Source organism: Atractosteus spatula, chromosome 6 (genome assembly GCF_055471065.1).
Source record: "Atractosteus spatula isolate fAtrSpa1 chromosome 6, fAtrSpa1.hap1, whole genome shotgun sequence".
Classification (NCBI taxonomy): Eukaryota; Metazoa; Chordata; class Actinopteri; order Semionotiformes; family Lepisosteidae; genus Atractosteus; species Atractosteus spatula.
The window spans coordinates 14,191,033-14,204,894 of NC_142711.1; the positions used below are offsets into that span (position 1 = coordinate 14,191,033).

Genomic DNA, 13,862 nt, shown 5'->3' on the forward strand with positions numbered 1-13,862 from the left:
AGTGGAACTGAAGGGGATATACTGTATCAGGTCTGCAGTGGAAACTGGTTGTGGTTGTACTGTATGAAGTACTCCTTTTAATACTTCATCTTTTGTAATGAATGCAAAGCCTTACCTAATGACAGACATTTTGTATACCTCATAGTCCATCTATGAAGGACTGCTTGCTGCACAGCCTATGAAAGCAAACTGATTTTGGTGTAACTTTTTCTTCAATCCTGAAATGGAGTCCAAAGCCAGCTTCGAAAGCAAAAGAAATATTAAACAACTTTCGAGCTTACTAATTTCCTACTGTTAATATGCGTGCATTGCCAGTATCAGAAGTCTCAGAATGGACATTTTCAAAGGTTAGGCAATTTCTGAGCTAAAGGTGTTTGAAGGACTTGTTGCAGAATTAAGCAAAAAAGCACATCTAATTAGTTTTGTCTGGTTAGTTAGAATTGGTTAAAAAGTACACGGTAATGAAGAATTCCAGTACTTTTGCTTCATTTTTTTTTCCTTGACAGCAGAACTATTTCAGGAGACTAAGCTCTCTAAGTAGGATAATGCAGCCCCCTTTGTCATGTTGCTGCATTGAAACGTTTTTCAACAGCAACAACAAGGTGGGAATCTGTTAGTTTACCACTGTTTGACAGTGTTCTGTGGTAGAATTCATAGGAAACTAAGAATCGGTCTATTTCCCACGCACAAAAGCAGCAGGTCATGAATATATTGCTTTACACTGCCTTACACTGCCTTGCATTTCTCCTTCTGTAAAAAATACACTGTTCCCAAAAGACCTAAACAAATGCTAACAATGTCTGGTTAAGTGCCTTGGTTTTATTCATGGAAGTTATTAACCGAATTATTATTGTGTCATATTATTTTATTTTTGTGGAATGGCCCATTTGTGTTAAGCACAAAATAAATGACGTGTGTCTGCAGTTTTCTATGCAGAATGGATTTCTTCTACCACAACATAACTGTAGCGTGGTTTCATTGGTATGTAAACAATACAATTTAAGCAAATTAAGAATTCCATTTGTTATACTGATAGTGTTGGTTTCTTTGTGCATTTTCCATCATTTTCTTCAGCGATTTACCAAAGGTTTTCACTGTTTATACAGAATAAACATATCTGACTTGGAGTCCTTATTTTGTGGACTGAACAGCTAACACTGCTGATTATTCCAGTAAATCTCCTGAAAACGACACAAAATTATTCGTGAAATACACCAGTTGATTACAATGTGTCCTTACGGTATAAAGTAGTGCTTTATATTCACTGACATTAAAAAGAAGACAGAAAAAATCAGATTACACTGTTAGCAATGAAAATAACCTTTTGCATTTCAGAAAGTACCTCATGAATACAATAAAGTTTTCTCCTAAGATATTTATATATGGATTAAATTTATTGGTCTGTTGCATCAGGATCATAAATTTCAGGGTCTTTTTTCCCCAATAGCATTGGGAATAGATATCCAATGAGAATTCCCAAGGTCATTGTAAGAGTTATTGAGCTTGCTGAACTGAACCTCTTTAAAGTACAAGTATTAATGAAAACCATAAAACTCTGACCTCCTGCCTTTAAACAACAGAGACTGGATCACTTTCACCTTGCGTTTTAGCATTTGCTTGACTTCTGCAACCTAAGAATAAACAAATACAACATTCTAGCACATTTCCCACACTTTCATGCCTGAAACGATGTATGAAATACATTTGCCAATGTTCACTTTAAACAGTAACAGCAGGATAGGACTGGATCATTACAAGTTGAAAAAAGAAAGCTTTCAAGAGTGGCTTACTGTGAAACTAAGTTCAGATCAACTTTTCACAATATTCTGTATTTTCCCAGCAGTCAGATTTGTCTCTGAGATCTGCAATTATCCACAAATCTATCAAAAAGTGATCATTTTAGACTGGGTTAAAGCATAGGTAAAATTGATGATGTATGATCTTTGTCCTAAAAAGATTAGGATGACAACAACACAATCAATATTGTTACCCATTTAATGAATGATATCATATCCACAGTCTGTTAGTTTCCTGATCTGTGCATTGATGACATGAAGTGAAAAATTTGCCACACTAAAAGCAGAAATAATTTAGTATTGACCAGTTGTACCATTTCTTTAAAACTTGGAACATTTTCAGCGAGTTGATTTATTGCATCAGTGAAGAAACACATAAAAAGCTTCTGAAGGGAATCTAGTTTTCCCCCATAAGACTTGTCCCAATATTCACAGAATTGTTTTTCCATCTCACAGCAAATTTTAAGTGACAGGGATGCACAAGTCCAGTCACAATGGGAAGAGGATTTCTGCCGTTATTTCCACTAAGCCCTAATAGTAATTGAACATTAACAATTGATCTCTAATAATAATGTAATAATAACACCTTAATAACAAAGCCCTAATAGTAACTGAATCATTGACTAATTTGAGAAGCTGAGGCCCTACTGCTCTGATACAGTACATTTAAAATCAGGTCATCATTAAAATATCCCCACTATTATAATGCCAATACAGGTATTGGTTTTCACAGAATAGGAGCTACTAAGGGATTTAGGAGTTCAAAGATTCCTGATCATCTGATACTACACTTCCAATCTGAAAATGCAAGAGAGAGTACAATGTCCTACTCAGATTCTTATACAGGGTTAGTCGAAATGTTTCCGACAAGTATAAATGCCAATTGTTTTACTAAAGTTTTGTTTTCTCCTCCACAGATGGCGAAGGAGTACAATGTAACTGTTAGAAACTTGGATATTTATGCTTCTGTTTGAAACCCTTTTTTTGTCACGGTAACCCATGTAATTAATTTGTAATAAACTGTCAAAGTCGTCGACAGCATTTGGACCCACCCTGTATACTGAACACGAAGGCATACTGAACATTAGAACAGGCTGCAACCAAAGGGGGGGTTCGGATCTTGTGGAGGGTTAGGGAGCATGGCTTAATTTATTATCCAACTCAATATAAAAGACTTTAAGGGAGCTTATTGGAATCTAACATCCAAGCAGTTTAAAAATAACAAAACCTGTCTTTTTTTGCCACTGGACTGTGGTACGAATCTGCTTCTAGTGAACACTGTTCCGTCTCGATAAATGGCTGTTCATGGTTAATGTTGTTTTGTTCTGAATTGGTGCCTGGGGGCCACACTTGATTCACTAGTTGTTTTTTTTTTGCGGGGGGGGGGGTGGGAACTTCGCCCTCAAACCAAGTGTTTAACGTTCAAACTGAGCTGGAAAAATGCTCCGTGTTCTTTGACGTCGCAGCCTTGAATCTAAATCGCAGCTGCCCAGTGCTGTTCCTTTGTAAGATTCATCTCTGTTTCCGTTTATGGGATGCGCATCCTCTCAAGTGAAATATATAATGGCGCATGTCACCCGGTTATGAAAACGAAAAGTGTCCACACTCAGCCAACGATGATCTTAAAAAAAAATGTAAACTCTTCACTTCGGGATATATCTGACCCCAGGGGGCTGTGACTAACACTCACTTGCTGTCCTTGCTCTTTCATTACTCTTTCCTGTCCATCAAGCCGCACAGAAACTTATTAGCACTTTGCAACATCGATGCTACACTTACACTGCACTTATCTGTGCCTTTACTGCCGTTTTATGCTTCAGTTATTTGCACCACTTGCGTCTCCACCAGATGCGATTGCAAGTCACATCGGACAGAAGTGTGGCCAACGAATAGATGTACAGTGGGTATCAAGAGTCTCCACACCCCTATGGAAATTTCAGCTTTTGTTGAAATTAAAGTGTAAAGAACAGTAAAATGTGAGAACTCAGGGCCAGTTATTAACAAGAATCTTTGATCTTTGAGCTCCTGGAGATAACCCACACGAGCCCGGGAAGAACATACAAACTCCACACACACAGCATCCCAGGAATTGAATCTAGGGCCCCAGCACAGCAATGAAACAGCACAAACCACTGTGCCACCGTGACGCCCAACTTTAGTCGTGTCAGATATGATACATTTTGACAGTCATGTCTATCCTATTCCTTTTTTTCATATTTCGACACTATCATTCTACCGCTTTTTCTTCAGACAGACTGTGAAAAAAGCTGTCTAATTCAGAGCATACTTAGAGCAAGGAGAATTATTAAATGAAGGGCTCACATCAAAATGTCACAGTGGGTGTGAAACAAACAGGAAGCTGAGACCACCGTTTTCTTCCAATTTTATTTGGTTTTTGCCACAGCAACACACTCGAGCTCCCAGTCTCCCTCTGCCTTTTCCTCCCTCCTGCTCGGTGCCCAGGATATACCCTCATGTACTCAAAATCCTGCTAATTATCCCGATGTGAAAATTCCAACAATTCCACAGATGAGCTCCCACAGTTGAGCTCCAGTGCCATATTTGCGAGATGAACTGGTGTGAAATGTAGCCGCTGAGGCTCAGAGACCAGTGAGCAGGCACGTGCTTGTCCAGGCTGTGTGAGACAAATTGGACAGAAACCCACAAGACAGCATCTTCAGCCTGGTGCAAATTATGTGTCACAGATGCACAGTTTCTATTGCTTCCAGTGGTGGCCCCACACATTTGTAAGTTGAGACGTTCCCAGTAGACCCCCCTGTTGATGACAAATGTTTATCAGCATAATGAATTTATCTGCGTCACGTCTGTTTAATAAAATGTTGGTGCACCTGCTACAAAAAGCTCAAAGTTGATATCTTGTGAAAATAACGGTGAAGCTGTCGCAGATATAACTCATCATTTTTATTATTATATTTTTGAATTCATATATAATCATCATTATTAAAAATAATACAGTACACAACACAGCCGGTTTAACAACCAGTTATTACAACGAAAACCAAATAATGAAGGCTTGTGCTTTCATTCCATCTCCGACTACACCTGCTCATTAACTAGCACACAATAGTAGGCTGGAAGAGGGCAGACGAAGGATTTTCCCAGAATGGGAACAATCCAGTCCTCAGGGAATAATGATCTGGAGTATAAAGGGGATGGCCTGGTAGAATTCAAGCACTGGACGTCTTTTGTTTGAGTGTATCACAGGCCCTGGACAGATGGGAGACTAATAAACTGAAGCAATCCATCTATGTGCAGGGCTGTAAAATTTAACAGACCCTGTAACTGCCAGCTTAGTGAAAAACGGAGTACTATGAAATAGGTTTGTATGTGTGGTTATCTGACATGTAAAATATGGTCAAGATCATAATTAAACAGTGTTTCTATGGAAAGCAAAATGGTACAGCAAAAAAAATATTAAATGACATCCACTATCTATCCACCCATTTTATAACCGCTTATCCAATTTAGGGTCATGGATGAACCAGATCCTATGCCAGCATGCAACAGGAGCAAGGCAGGCTACACCCTGGGTGGGATGCCACTGACACAGACACACACACCAGGGCCAATGTTCCCAGAAGCCAATTAATCTACCAGTATGTTTTTGGTCTGTGGGAGGAAAACAAAAGCACCCAGAGGAAAATCCACACGAACATGAGGTGAACATACAAACTCCACACGGATAGTACCCCAGGTCCAGAAGTGCACCCAGGGTCAGAAATGCTAACCACTGCGCCACTATGATCCCCTATGACATATACTATTACTAACATAAAAGCACACATTACTTTGACAAGGAAGATATCTGATATTGGCATTTAAGGTTGAACAAATTCTACTCGTGTCTACTACTCATTCATACCAAACTAATCTGGCCTAAACATATAATTTGTGGACTTTTGTCGGAAGAGCTCATCACTCTTTGATGCTGTAATTTATTCCACTGACATGCTATCTTTAGAGAAACCATAATAGCCTGATCAAGCTTAACGCCTAATACAGGAACAACTATGGGAACGCCAAGCTCCTGTCTGGTACTGTACATGGGTGAGGTCTAATCGCACAGAACACTGAGCCCTGAGAGTGTAACAGCATCTGTAGCCAGCTACAGACAGAAACACGTGGTTATTCCCCTAGTGCACGTATCGCCATTATCCTCATATAATTTAGAACCCTTTTACTCATGTATTGATCAGCAACCAGTCTTCACACGACTGGAATGCAGATACTGGTATCAAGTCTTTTATTGTAGGTATTCGGACAGTTGTGTACGCATTTCCAGCTAAGTTGGAAATGCAAAAACATACCTTGTGCTTCGATAGGAGAAAGCTATTCAACTATGGAGTGAGTTCAACAGAAGACGGGGGGAGGGGGAGTTCAAGAATAGTTTAAAAGGGAATTCGTGCACTTTAGTATTATTTTACAAATTCAGTCCTACATACTTTGGCGTGCATGATTAAAGACGCTGCATGCAATGTCCGGGTTCTCACAGGCCACAGTGAAACAGTGTATTAACGCTCATGTGCGTCACCTGTTATGACCTGCAGCCTCCTTACTATAATTCCGTTTTCAGCAGGATCAGCTGATCGATGGACCCAAAACACTTCAAAAGGCCTTGTGTTCTGTCAGAAACGGCTACACTTTCCTTTATCTTTAAGTCACAAGTTATTTTCCTTCCCCAAAGCTAATCTTCTCTTTATTAATTCATTTTCCCTTAATGTTAGTGCATAATTGTTCCCTGTACTCACAGTTAATATAAATTTTCTATATGGGACGTAGCGCAGGATAAGGGCATCTGCGAAGCGAATGAACGACAATAATACGCAATGTGACAGATCGGCAGATCTCCAATCCGAGTACAGTCACGCAAGGGGTGAGGGATTTTGAGGAGCGTGAAGCCAAATTTGCAGATAGTCAAATTGTACGCTATAATCCCTTATAAACCCCCCTACGATAACACAAGATATTCAATATCAGTATAAAAGCGTACATAAAAGTAAATAAGACAGCTGTAGAGGCTCACTAACTAACTCTCTTAGGCGATCTTGACGAATTTTTCAGAGAATAAAGCATTTGTTCAATATTTTTTTTTATTTTTCCGGAGCCGATCTTCGTGAGCGAGAGCGTGTCAGTTGTGAGTCTGCTGTACTGACCTCGAAACCATTCCCATCAAAACAAAGTAGTTTTTCTTGATGTATTGCAACACATTACATCACTTTCCAAAACTGCTTTATCCAATACAAGGTCACAGGGGAGCTGGAGCCTATCCTGGCAAGCAACGGGCACAAGGCAGGGTACACCCTGGGCAGGACACCAGTCCGTCACAGAGCACACACAGACAGAAACACACACCAGGGCCAATATTCCCAGAAGCCAATAAGCCTACAGGCAGGCCTTTGGACTGTGGGAGGAAACTGGGGAAGCTGGAGGAAACCCACTTGAACACAGGGAGAACATACACTCCCTGAAGATAGCAGCCCAATTTTGGAATTGAACCCTAGTACTATACTTACAATTGTACTATACGTGATCTGTATTCATCTGCATTTCAATACTATCTGAACATACAGTACTTCAACCACTTCATACTACCTACTGTATGTTCTTACAAACATGCTAGGTACTTCTATCTAGGGTCACTAGAATGGAGTACAGTATATACAGTAACTGTATGAGTTCACAGTTTTGTTTCCACGGCGACGCATTCTTTTGCTGGGTTAAGTAGGTATTTTAGAATGAATCACTAGTCAGCCTATAGCTACATTTACTGCTTTTCGGTATTTCTACCCTTTCCTAAATTGTTCATCGGAAACCTGTTAACTATCCAACACTTCACAAGTAATCACCCATCAGAATCACTTTATAATTTCCAATTTGTTTCTCAGACGCAGAAAATGATGGATATCTTTACATTTACAGGTGCTGGAATAAGCTTATACCAAGTGCTTTAAGAGCTTAGCTCTGATTATTACTGTTCTCAAACTAACAACAAAAATCAACAACGCTACTTATAATGGGATTACATTTGGACTCAGAATGAAACAAGTTAAGCTCTTCAATCAAATCAGCATTTATCTTTCTTCTGCTTCAACAATACCTACTATACATCTTCTTCTGGAACTTTTTATACAGTCAATGTCCTTTCCTACTAGAGCTGAAAACCTGTGACATACAAACACAAATATGTTAAACATATATGCATCCCAAACAAAATACTGCACAATTTAAACAGTAAAATTTAACTAACTCACTAATGGAAAGAATACAAGAAGATAGAAAATGTTAAGAAACAGACTGAAAATCACAGATATATTTAAGAGGCCTAAGAGAATCAGTTGGTGATTAAGGCATTCCAAGCCAGCAGACTGGACAAAGTAAGGTGTGCAGAATAATTGTGGGATGTCTGAGTAATATTTGTGTTGTTTTCAAACTTGACGAATACAAACACATTCATGTAAAGTTTAGAATCTATTTAAAGGCTTTATAATTCTGGGGTAAAGGTTTATTCCGTGCTGAAAAGAGACACAACGTTCTCAGAGCTGAAGAAACCTTTACTTGGTCAAACCTTTACTTGTTCCTTTGCATGCTGACGCACCTACCTACCTGAACTTCCGTAAATTATCAACAGTTTTAAAAAGTGAGGAAATTTTCTTAAATGCTCATCAAGAGTGACAAGAGACTCAGCTTACGTAAATTCGACTTTACATAAAAAAACCGTACGTCCGTTAACCGTATGGTCCCGTTAAGGAGGTTATTTCGCCTGTGTGAAGAGCCAGCAGGGCAGCAGGCTCCTTCTGTGGAGTGAGAGCAAGGTGACTCCTCCTGGGCTGTTTTACACTCAGTCTCGCTCTGTTTGCGCACCCCTGGGGTGACCTCTGTGGACCACCTCACGCCTCCTCACTGCAACCCCTACAGCAATCACGCCAGCCATGCACCTAAGCGATTTTATTATTTTTATTATTTACTGTATTTTGTTTTTAGTTACTAAAACAGTACAGTGCCAGGTAATGAAATGTACAGCCTTTTTTGTAAATGCGTGAAAAGGCACTTCTAATTCATTTTCTGCCTACATTTTTAAGTGCATGCTTCATATGGTGTTTAATTATTCTTAATTGTAAGGTTTTCAAATATTTATTTTTTTGATTCGTGATTATTTCATTTCTCTTCCCCTCTATAAACTGGGAAATGTGTCTTTGACTCTCATGGACTGCTGCTGCTACATTCTCTCTCTTGCTCTCTACTCCCCTCTGTGCTCAGTACACACACCTGTGAACCTTTAAACGACCATAAATCCTGGTGAACCTGTAGCTCTGCCCTCCTGTCCCTTCTTCCTCACTGGCTGACACAGCTAGAACAAAGAAGCCCGGATCGCCGCAATGTCATGGGTGGTAATTCACATACATGTTCAATATAACGAAGGGCGATTCTACAGGTAATTTCCAAAATAAAGGAAACGACAACATAAAGTGTCTTGATAGGGAATTAATTAACTGGACCACCATGAGCCTCTAGACCAGCTTCATCGTGGCTTGGCAGAGATTCTACAAGTGTCTGGAAATCAACTAGAGGGATTTGTCACCATTTTTCCACAAGAAATTCCATCATCTGGGGTTTCTGTTGAAGGTGATGGAAAACGCTGTTTCGGCGCCGCTCCAGGATCTCCCAGTAAGTGTTCCACTGGGTTGAGATTTGGTGACTGGGACAGCCATGGCACGTGAGTTACATTGTTTTCATGCTCTTCAAACCATTCAGTGACCACTCCTGTCATGTGGATGGGGGCGCTGTTGTCCTGGAAGAGTCCACTCCCACCAGGACAGAAACGCTTCACCTCACGATGAACATGATAACTCAGAATGGCTTTCTACTTACTGGCATTTACCTTCCCCTCTAAGGGACTGAGAGGGCCTAAACCATGTACACAGCATGCCAGGAAAATGCACCACACACCAAAACAGAACCCTTCACCCTGGGAATTAAGCACTTGAACCTGGAGGCTTCTTTTGACTCATTTGACCAGATGACTTTTTTCCGCTGCTCAATAGACCACTGCCTGTGTTCTTTGCACCACTTGAACACAAAAGCGTATTTCATAGGTGTACTAAGGGGTTTATGCACTGCAACCTGGCCATAGTATCTCTCTCTGTGAAATTCGGGACGGACTGGACTTGATAAAACTGCCTGCTCACACATTAGAGGGACATTTGCAGTCGACCGATACAGGGTTACACGTCTCTCTTGCCTCGCATCTTGAACCAGTGCACCGACACCACGGTCGAGGAGTATGCAGTTGCGTCCACAGTTGCCTCTAGACGATGACGACTTTCCCTCAGGCTTCAATGCCACCAGCACCTTAGCCACTGCTTCTCCTGAAAGATCAGCACGTTGAGTAGACTTCACCACTGAAGCGCCTGCAAACAATCACCACTCTCTCAGAATCACTGAGATCTCTTCTTCTAGCTTCAGCTGGGCCTGCTTGGCATTTTTATATTGACCATAATCAAAGGATATTTAAGTGGATTCATGTTCCGATTGATAAGGTCCCTGCTTTGTGAAGAAAACCTAATAACTGAATGCTGATGTCTTGTGTTTCACAACTGGTCCTTAATAACACTATACCTCCATATGTACCCTATGAATATTTCTTAATATGGCGTAAATGTTCGTGTTCCATCTCAGCGACTAGAAAGGGGTTAAAGAATTAAATTTCATGCAATTAAAAAAATTAGTTTTCATCCCTATGAAATCATGTTTGAAGCTGTCGCATGAAAGACGATCATCTCAAGGCTAGCTAACTGCTGTAGCCTACAGTTCATCTTACAATCTGCTCTGTTTTTTTGAGTAGGAGAGCAATGCCATTATTTTTCACCGCAATTAAACCAAAAACAAGGATGATCTGTAGTGGCCGTTCTTTTAAAAACAACCGAAAATAAAGCCAAAACAGCTGTTATTTAAAAAAAAACATCCTGCATTCCTACATTTAAGGGCAAAGATGGCACAGTTATTTAACCACATATTTTTTTCATATATCATAAAAAAATATAATCAAATTAATATTTTAAAAGAAAGGGACTTACTCAGATAAAGAACTCATAATAAACCAGCAATGAACTGAAAGTTAAAAGACACAATGGGAATGTTACAAGACCCATTCATTTCCAGAAAAAAAAGCTAATTTCAGAACATAGTATATCAGCCCACGTTCCAACTGTCAATGCCTACTAGAGTAAGGCCTTTGCCGGTTCCTGTGTAACTCTTGATTAACCTGGTGCCTGCTGTCTGAAATGTGTGCTGATATATGCGTAGTACAACCAAAAGACCTACACATGTACAGAAAATTAATACTCTTATTTACAAACTAAATAATGTAATGTGTAGCACACCAGCATCATAACTGTAAAGACAGAAATAACAGTCAAGTACTGCAAAAAAGGATTTATAAATTCTTCTGGGTGTGCCCTCTCAGGGTCATGCAGCACATTAGGATTAACATATTAATTATGTGGCCTGTGACCCTCAGGGGTTACACACTATAATCCCATCCAAATACCTAAATGACACAATGGATTGTCACCTTTGACCATACATATGATAAACCTGGATTAAATTAGAGATCCATATTGCACATGGTGCCTGGAGGTGAATGATTAAATTATGTTAACAGGTTAAAAATAATTTTACATCTAAAACCGCATGTTTGTGTAAGTGAAACTGGTCTTGATATAAAACACTTCAACAACAACAGCTTGTAAATGCAAAAATCAGGAAGACCTGAGTGATTCCATTTTTACACTACACAACAAAAGCAGTATCTATTTCTAGACACATTAAAAGCTTTCAGAACGAAATGTAAAAAATTGAGTTGGTCACAGACTTGCACTTTTCAACTCCTCCCGTTGCCATGAGAAATTTATTTCACCTTTGCTAGGCTCAGGTTTGTGCTTACTGTTGTACTTCTCCGGTACACAAAAGAGAAATCCTGCTTAAAAAACAATTTTAGGCACTCCACATTATGCTGGCATCAAATACATTTAAGCAACACTACTAACCAAACAAAGCTCATTTAAAAATAATTAACTAAATTATTTAATGGCAGGATTATTTGATGTGTCCAATTTTCCGTCTCAGACCTATTTCAGCTACTGTATATCACCCTACAACTCACAACTGGCAGCCTACTGGTGAGCCTGGTCGGTACCTGGCTGAGAGACCTCCTGGGAAAAACTAAGGTTAGATAGATACTTTATTAATCCCATAAGGGAAACTGCAGTGCAACAGCAGCTAGGCACAATCAACACAGCACAGTACAACATAATAATACAACAATAAATACAGTCAGTTGCTGCTGGAAGAGGTGTTAGTGGGACCAGTAGGGGGCGCTCACCCTGCAGTCTGTGTGGGTCCTAATGCCCCAGTATAGTAACGGGGACTCTGTACTGTAAAAAGTGCACTGTCCTTCAACTGAGACGTTAAACTGAGGTCCTGACTCTCTGTGGTCATTTAAACTCCCAGGGCGTTTCTGAAAAAGTGTAGGGGTAATTCCCTGGTGTCTTGGCTAAATTTCCCCCTGGCCTTTACCAATCATGGCATCCTATTAATCCTCATCTATGAACTGGCTTCATCACTCTGTTCTCCTCGCCATTGCATCATCCATATTATTATTATTATTATTATTTTTCTAAGGGCTTGCTGAGAATAAAAAGCAGTGAAAATGTGGTTTGAAGCTGCAGTGCCAATACCATGACAGAAAACATGACCCGAAAGCCCACTGGATCCCAATGTCTTCTGATTGAGAACATTTCCACAGACCTTCAACAAACACGGCATTCCATGAACGTCTCCACCAGACTCACAAAACACAAAGTCAACGGGAAATGAACTAGAGTGGAACTTGTGAAATGTTTAATGTTAACCAATTCAGGAAATGCAGGGTCATGTAGGGGAGCCGGAGCCTAACCTGACAAGCAACGGGCGTAAAGCAGGACACACCCTGGACAGGAGGCCAGTCCATCGCAGGGCACATACAGTACAGACACAAAAACCGGAAAACCCGCAGGCAACCCCACGCAAACACGCGACGAACACGCACACTCCACACAGACAGCACCTCATGTCCAAAGGCAGCACTGACAGGTAGCGATGCTAACCAGTGCGCCGCTGTGCCGCCCATAAAACGTATCTTCCCTAACCATTATTTTTCTTCACCAGGTTACCAAATGCCATTAAACGCCTCAGTAGAGGATGTACTATCTGATGTACTATGAATTTGTCTTCAAAAAAACAAACAAAAGACAAACACTAAACTAAAATTGTTGGGGTACTGTCCAATAAAACAACAGTCAACAAAAGCAATATAATGAGCTGAATGCCCACACTCTACTCAAAAATAAAAATATCTTAAACACAGAATCCTATTCTGTAAGGAAAGCTAGGAAAAGACAGTGACAAAGTCAACCCAGTGAACGTCTTCAGAACCAACAGCGAAATACAAACCAGATGCCACATGTGGAAGCTCCTTGGAAATGCATTCAGAGCTGAGAACCGGGGGCACATTTTTCACCACGGGGGCAGTCTGAGCACCCACTAGCTACCCAGCCATGTCACTGAGTTCATCCTTGACTTCGTTCAAGAAACAGCTGGATGAGATCCTTGCATCAATTAACTACCAAGGGGGCCTGTTGGCCTGCTCTTGTTTGTAGCCTTTCTTATGTCCTGTAAGAGGGTGAAAGGGGGAGACAAAATGGAGATTCTTATCTAAACTAAATTCCACAGTAAACTGTGGAGAATGACCTGCTGTCCTTGGTTATGTCAACAAACAGCTAAAGACTATTGGTCAGTTGATGCTTTAGAATCAGAAAGCAGAGGCTTCCAGTGAGATTCAAACTCTGCTGCCTGTGAAGCTAGGAAGCTAGCAGAGCCTCAGACACATGCTGCAATTCTATGGACACTAGTTTTTGGAATTTTGGAAAAGACGCTTTTTTTGTAGAAGCCGATATGCAACATATTGGCCCCGTTGTTTAGACAGGGAAACTCAAAAGTAGTGTAGCT

The 13,862-nt window shown here is 40.3% G+C and overlaps 1 protein-coding gene across 1 annotated transcript in view; it reads right to left on the bottom strand.

Annotated features, from left to right (window-relative positions):
- Nucleotides 1–13,444, bottom strand: part of dtna (dystrobrevin, alpha) — a 115,086-nt gene extending 101,642 nt beyond the window's left edge. Inside the window, exon 1 of the mRNA XM_088918683.1 lies at nucleotides 13,308–13,444. The gene's annotated coding sequence lies outside the window, so the exon portion shown is untranslated. The remainder of the gene's footprint in view (nucleotides 1–13,307) is intronic.
- Nucleotides 13,445–13,862: the final 418 nt, after the last annotated feature.